Source organism: Puma concolor, chromosome B2 (assembly GCF_028749965.1).
Source record: "Puma concolor isolate L17-30 chromosome B2, mPumCon1.1.hap2, whole genome shotgun sequence".
In the NCBI taxonomy this organism is placed as follows: Eukaryota; Metazoa; Chordata; class Mammalia; order Carnivora; family Felidae; genus Puma; species Puma concolor.
Window position 1 is genome coordinate 106,779,173 of NC_141671.1, and position 6,462 is coordinate 106,785,634.

Sequence of the window (6,462 nt, forward strand, 5' to 3'; positions counted from 1 at the left end):
TATGCACTGAGTAAAGTCCCAAAGTTGGTGGTAAATTGTTTCAGGGGCAGACACATTTCAGGATTTATGAGCCCACAGCTGGTCATGAGTGACAGGTCCTGGATCAGGGCCTCTTCAAGGTAATTGCTAGCACAAGCACCCTGTGATCCTACATGCATTGAAGCTCTGCCCTAGCAAGCCAAAACTTGCTCCTGGAGAATAAATATATCTATAATGTGATATTTTATAAATATGTATAATACAATGTGTTCTTATACTTGAAACTGCTCTAACATGCAGAAAGAACAGCTGAATACACCTTTTATATGTATTGATAGACGTTTTAGCCTACAAATAAAAAACATTTAAATCTATTTTTCTTCTCTAGTTGCCCGTTAGTGACATCAACAGAACTATATACTGTAAACTCTTTCATAACATGGACATATTCCAGCATCTGAAACATGAGGAAAAAAATGCCAAAGGAAAGAAAAACTAATCTGGATCTATGTGGTGTTTTTCGATTATATAAATTTTACAAATCAAGTATTCTCTAGTTTATGCTTGCCATTCTTTCACTTTGAAATAGCTTGAATTTGAGACAGCTGCCTAATATAAATCTTTACCCCAATAATGATTTTATAGATCCTATGAGGTCCTATCAGACCAGAGAAAGGTCTGTAACTTGTGGGGAAGAGAAAGCCAAAGGCAAAACCATCCAAGTGCAGAGCTAGAATATACTAAAATTCACTATGCAATTCACTACTACTTGCCATCAGGGGCTTTGAGCTCCTTCTCGGAAATTTTCTGGGACCTACTCGCGTGGGGCGCTCAGACCCGAACCTTATCACGTGGACCCCCGTCTTGCCTTCCCCGAGCGTGGTGAGCCCGGGGTATTTCCACACGTCTAGGGCGCCCAAAGGGTGGGGCGGTGGCGGGTCCTTTGCTCAGTGTGCCACATCGCCAGCACCTAGCGTGGGCACCCACTCTGCGTGTCTCGGATCAGGCAGTCCACTGGAGTGGCGCGTCAGGTCCTCCGAGGCTTATGACTGTCCCCTCACTCCGCTTTCCTTCCTGGCCCCTGATCACGTGGCGACTTTGGGCTTTCCCACCCTAGTGGATGGAGCACATCCTCACGTAGGAATGCGACCACTGGACTGGATCCGCCTGTCTGGAAGGTAGGGTGCAGCTGACACTGACAGCGATCGCATTCTAGGAATGCAGTGATCAGGAACTAAAGAAATCAGGAAAAGACATAGTTGGAAGTTGTGTAGTGAGTGTAGCGTGACTAGAAAGCAAACGATCATTCACATTTTCCTGCATACTCTGGGTAAGACTTGCACCTGCCGACATCATGAGGAGAGTACATTCTTTGAGAAAATCACTGAAAGCCAGCATTGAGGAGCAGCACGATGGGTGATGGAACTTAATGAGCAATGATGTGACCTTAATTGTATTAGGATACTGTAGAGGCAAGGAGAACTATATTATTCCGGTAGAAGTTACAAAGAGTCATGGCATTGTGAGTAGTAACAGCACTGCCACTTTGTTTTTCATGGTGGGAAACAGGAAGTTAGGAATAATACATTTGATGATAAAGAACACGAAGAGACCGTGCATGGACACTGCAGAGAATCTTCATGCTCACTGATTAAACAATAAACAAATGCATGAAGTGCCTCTATTAATCTTTATCAGTAATCCACCGTATCTTACTTGGGCCCCTGAAGTTCTAAAATGCATCTTTTAATACAATTGCTTTTATAGATAGGCACCCCACAAAACATGCTTGCCCGGGAATCTACATACCCTTAGGGGTATATCTGACTCAACCCTTCACTGTATTGTCTCTCATGAAGCCAAAAAAATAATTTGACTTCAATGTTAATTTTTTAACTCACAAGTTCCTTTTCCTTCTACATTTTAAGTAATTTACATTGTATTTCACGAATCCTATCTTCTTCCATACTTTTTTGCTCCTTCATTTTCTCTCCTCCTTCTCTACCCGGTCCCTTTCAAATCCAAAGCAAAGGTGTGTTGTGTGTGTGTGTGTGTGTGTGTGTGTGTGTGTGCGCGCGTGTGTGAGAAAGTGGGGGGGGGGGGGGCGGGGGGAAGAGAGAGAGAGAGGAGGGAGGAGGAAGAAGAGAAGGAAAAGTCAAAGAGAAGATTGAAATGACCAAAACGGTATTGCTAGGTGGGAGAAAAGGAACATGTACAAATGCTATTTCTTGTTTGCCCATCTCATACTTCATCCTTACATGTAAGGTAATGTTGAAAGAGTAGCCCACTTAAAAGTAGTGTTGTCCCTGCTTTGCTGTTGCCCAGAACGAAGGCCCCCATCTGTTATGTGGTTCAATAACATTAGCCTCTAAGCTGTTAGGAGAGTAAACAACTCCACCAACAGACACGACTCTTTTGGCCATGACACCTTGGGTCAGAGATGTTAACTGCTAACTTTGAAGTCTGGCTCCATGTAAGCAGCTCTAATATATGCACGATCTTGAGGAGACTCTTATACCTGGAAGGTATGATGGAGATAATTTTCCTCAACTCCTTAATTGTACAGATGGGAAGCTGAGACCAAGAGAGGATGTGGCTTGTCCAAACACATATGGCAAATCGATTGTAAAGAAGGGTTATAAACTGGCCTTATAATCCCTTGGTCCAGCGCTTTTAGAACCGAACCATGTTACCATTCCATTGAATTCATTCATTCATTCATTCATTCATTCATTCATTTATTCATGGAATATATATTTTCTGAGCATCTATTCAGTATCAGGCACTGACCTATGTGCTAGAATAAAATACAGATACCTGTCCTTATAGAACTCATGTGCATGTGTGTGTGTATGCGTGTGTGTGTGAGAGAGGAGAGGATAATATTAATAAGCAATTCTAGTGCAATCTTAATGTGCCATGAGGAAAATAAAATTAGGTAAAGAGGATAGGGCGTACCGAGAAGAGTACTAATAATTTTAAGCAGGGTACTCAGGGTAACCTGAGAAAGCTACATTTGAGGAAAAGACTTGATAGGAGGTGAGGGCATGAGCCTCCTAAGTATGGGAGGAAAAGCATGCCAGGCAGAGGGAAAGCACGTGCAAAGACTTTAGGAAGAGAACCTGTACTACACGTTTGAGGAATGGTAAGGAGGCTAGTATGGCTGGAACAGAGAGTAGATGTCAGAGCAGTAGGAGATAGGATCAGAGAAGGAATAAGACGTGCAGCTAAGGGTTGGGGAGCCAGATGGGACTTTAATTTGAGGAGGGTGTTGTCAGTTATGAGTAGAGTGACATGACCTGATTTATACTGTAACAGGCTCACCTTTACTGCCATGTGGAGTCAGAGTAGATTGTAGGAAATGAGGGTGGGAGCAGGGAGGCCAGTCAGGCAAGCTGTGATGCTGAGAGGCACCACCCTTCAGGGGAACTCTTCAGCGTGTACAAAACTAGAATTTCATATGGCTATTTGTATTTGTGATTTATGATGAGTTTTGAGACACCTGGGTAAATGAAACAGTAGCCACATGAACTAAGAATTCTCAATTCTGTGTATCTGAGAGTAGTGAGATTGCCTAGGGAAATCATAGGCACAGCTAAGTTAAAAATAAACTGCCAAACAATTTTGAAAGACTGGTAATATTAGGAAATAGCAAGTAGGAGTTTGCATTACTTGCAAAGAAACTTAGATGAATACAAATAAGTAAGACAAGTATCTCAGGGACATTTTTCTTTAGCAATGAAGATGAACAGAGAATGGCAACAGAGAACAGAAGTGCTTCAGAAGACATCATATACACTTAAAATTATAAACAACACTAATATCCTATTTTTGGATTTGCAATGTGTTTTATATCATTATTTCATATTCTCTGAATCATCTCATAAGCTTATAAATAGCTAAAGCTGGGCTTCTCACCTCTGACTCCAAATCCCATAATGTTCTCACTATACCATTTTCCTAACTACCCTGTCCTTTAACATCTTTATAAAGTAAAAACAAAACACTAAAAGAAAGCCAATTTGCCTCAAAACAGTTCTCCCCTCTCAGGGAGTTGACGGCATTCCCATGTCTGTGAAGGGTCTGTGTCATTGTCAAAATGAAATTAGAGAGCAACCCAAAAATTCTTAATGATGTCCATGTAGGTGTGACAAAGATTTAGGGGTGTGTGTTCTCTTGATTATATTAGCACTGGAACCCTCTTAGGGAGTTATCTCCAGTATTTAGAAACTAAACCAAATCACTATATGAGCATTTGGAAATATAAAGGCTTTATAGTGAAGATGTAACAGGTTTGAAAAGGGTATTTTACCAAAAATTCTGTTAATAAAATAGTGAAATAAATATAAAGGAGCACTTCATTTATTAAAACTTGCAACCGACATTAATCTTTTTCTAATATAAACCTTAAGTTGGTTGTTTTGCTGTATCTTATCTATCTTGATAGGTTGTTTTTACTATCAGTTAGGAAAAGTTTTAAAGTTTTACTTGACTTTTTTTGCTCTGATCCATTATTTAAAGGTGTTACCAACTTCTGTGCCAAACTCATTCTGTCTTCACTATCTGTCATTTTGGTTAGTAGAACTTCATCTTTCCTGTTGTTCTGGCCAAAAACCATTTTTTACTTCTTTTTCTTACAACCCACATCAAATCTTGATCTTACATGATCTGCAAATTCCTTCTCATCCTCCCAGTTTGCTGGGCATCAGCCACATTGGCTTCCAAAATACCAAGTGGGCTCTTACCTTAGAACCTTTGCACTGATTGATCTTTCTGTCCAGCTCTTCCCCCGACAATTCATTGCTTTCTGTGAACTCAGCATATCCAGAAAAATAAGCACTTTATATTTGCAAATTACATCATGTATTTTATTTGATTCTCACCATCGTCAGTAGAGTTTCCAATTTTATCCTTAAAGTTTAAAACACTGCTCAAAATGAACCTTTTAAAAAAATGTTTATTTATTTTGAGAGTGTGCACTCGTGGGGGGAGGGGCGGGGGGGGCTGGGAGAGAGAGAGAGAGAGGGAAAGAGAGAGGGAGAATGAGAGGGAAGAGAGAATCCCAAGCAGCGTCTGTGCTGTCAGACCATGACCTCATGAACCATGAGACCGTGACCTGGGCCGAAATCAAGAGTCAGATAGATGCTTAACTCACTGAGCCACCCAGGCGCCCCAACCCCAAACTAACCCTTAAGAGGCAGAATCAGTACTAGAGTGTACCTGATTATGCTTGTTTTAAGCATTCCTCTGCTCTAAGTAATACTTCCCAATAGAAGATCAAGATGCTTTCTGGTCCATAGTACATCATCATTTTAAGAAGAGAAAACCTTCAACGGGTGCCTGGGTGGCTCAGATGGTTAAACAAGAGATAAACTTCAGAGGCTTTATCATTGGGGAACTTATTTAAAAACTGTTTCCCCCACTACACAGGTGAAATCAGCTTTAATGAAAATGGAGGAAAATACAAGAGTATGAAAAATCTTTTTACCATGTTGGAGTATTATCTTACATCCCCCCGTTCCTTTTTGATTTAACATATTCATGTTCCTTTATTACAAACAGAAATATAAATAGTTCATTAATATTCTTCTCCAAAAAGTACCATGTTTATTTAGCCATTTGCTTAGCTTCTACTATTATGGTACTCTGAAATTTTTCTTTAACTACTGTGATTAAACTTTAAGATGGCAGATGCATATATTTCAACTATGACTTCCTCAGTTTTATTCCCCTAAATCAAAGGTTCTGCACATTTTCCGGAGTATTGATACTTATTTTTACATTGCTTATCAAAACTGTTATATAATCTACACTCCCTTCATCAACTGGCAGAAATAAATCACAGACATTTCAAAACTATGTTATGTCCAGCCGCGTTCATTTTACAAATTCAAAAGTGAAGCCCAGAGATTTGAATCTAGAACCCAGCTCTCTGGACTTCCAGTCAATTTCTCCCCCTGGATTCACTGCAACTGGCTATTCAGCAGCGAGGCCGACCCCTCCGGATTCTCTGCCCACTGCAGTCTACCCTCGTCTCGGGCTGTCGCCCAACTCCCGTGGGATGCCAAGGAACTGGGAGGTTCGAAGATGGCACAAATCACCAGGACCTCACTATTAGCTAACACAGGGAGTACACCTGTCTGCCCCTCCGCGGCCACAGGGTCGCAAACCAGAAACCGGAAATGGCGAAGTTCGTGGACGCGCCCAGCCGGCAGCCACCTCCTCCCGCTTGCAGCGACTTCGTCCCGCCTCGACACGCGTGGCCAGCTTTCAGTCTAGACTCATCGAGCGAGGATGTCGCGTTGAGTGGCTTCTCAGGCTCAGGCCCTGAAAAGCCCAGGAACGGGCCCCTACGTGTCCGTAGCGAATGCCAGGGCGGGTGCCTTCACCATCCCAGCAAATCCCAAGCGGCCGTGGGACGGGCGGCTACTTATCGCTCCGCTCAGGCCTAACGAGTCGAACGCGGAACTAGCGAGCAGGCGG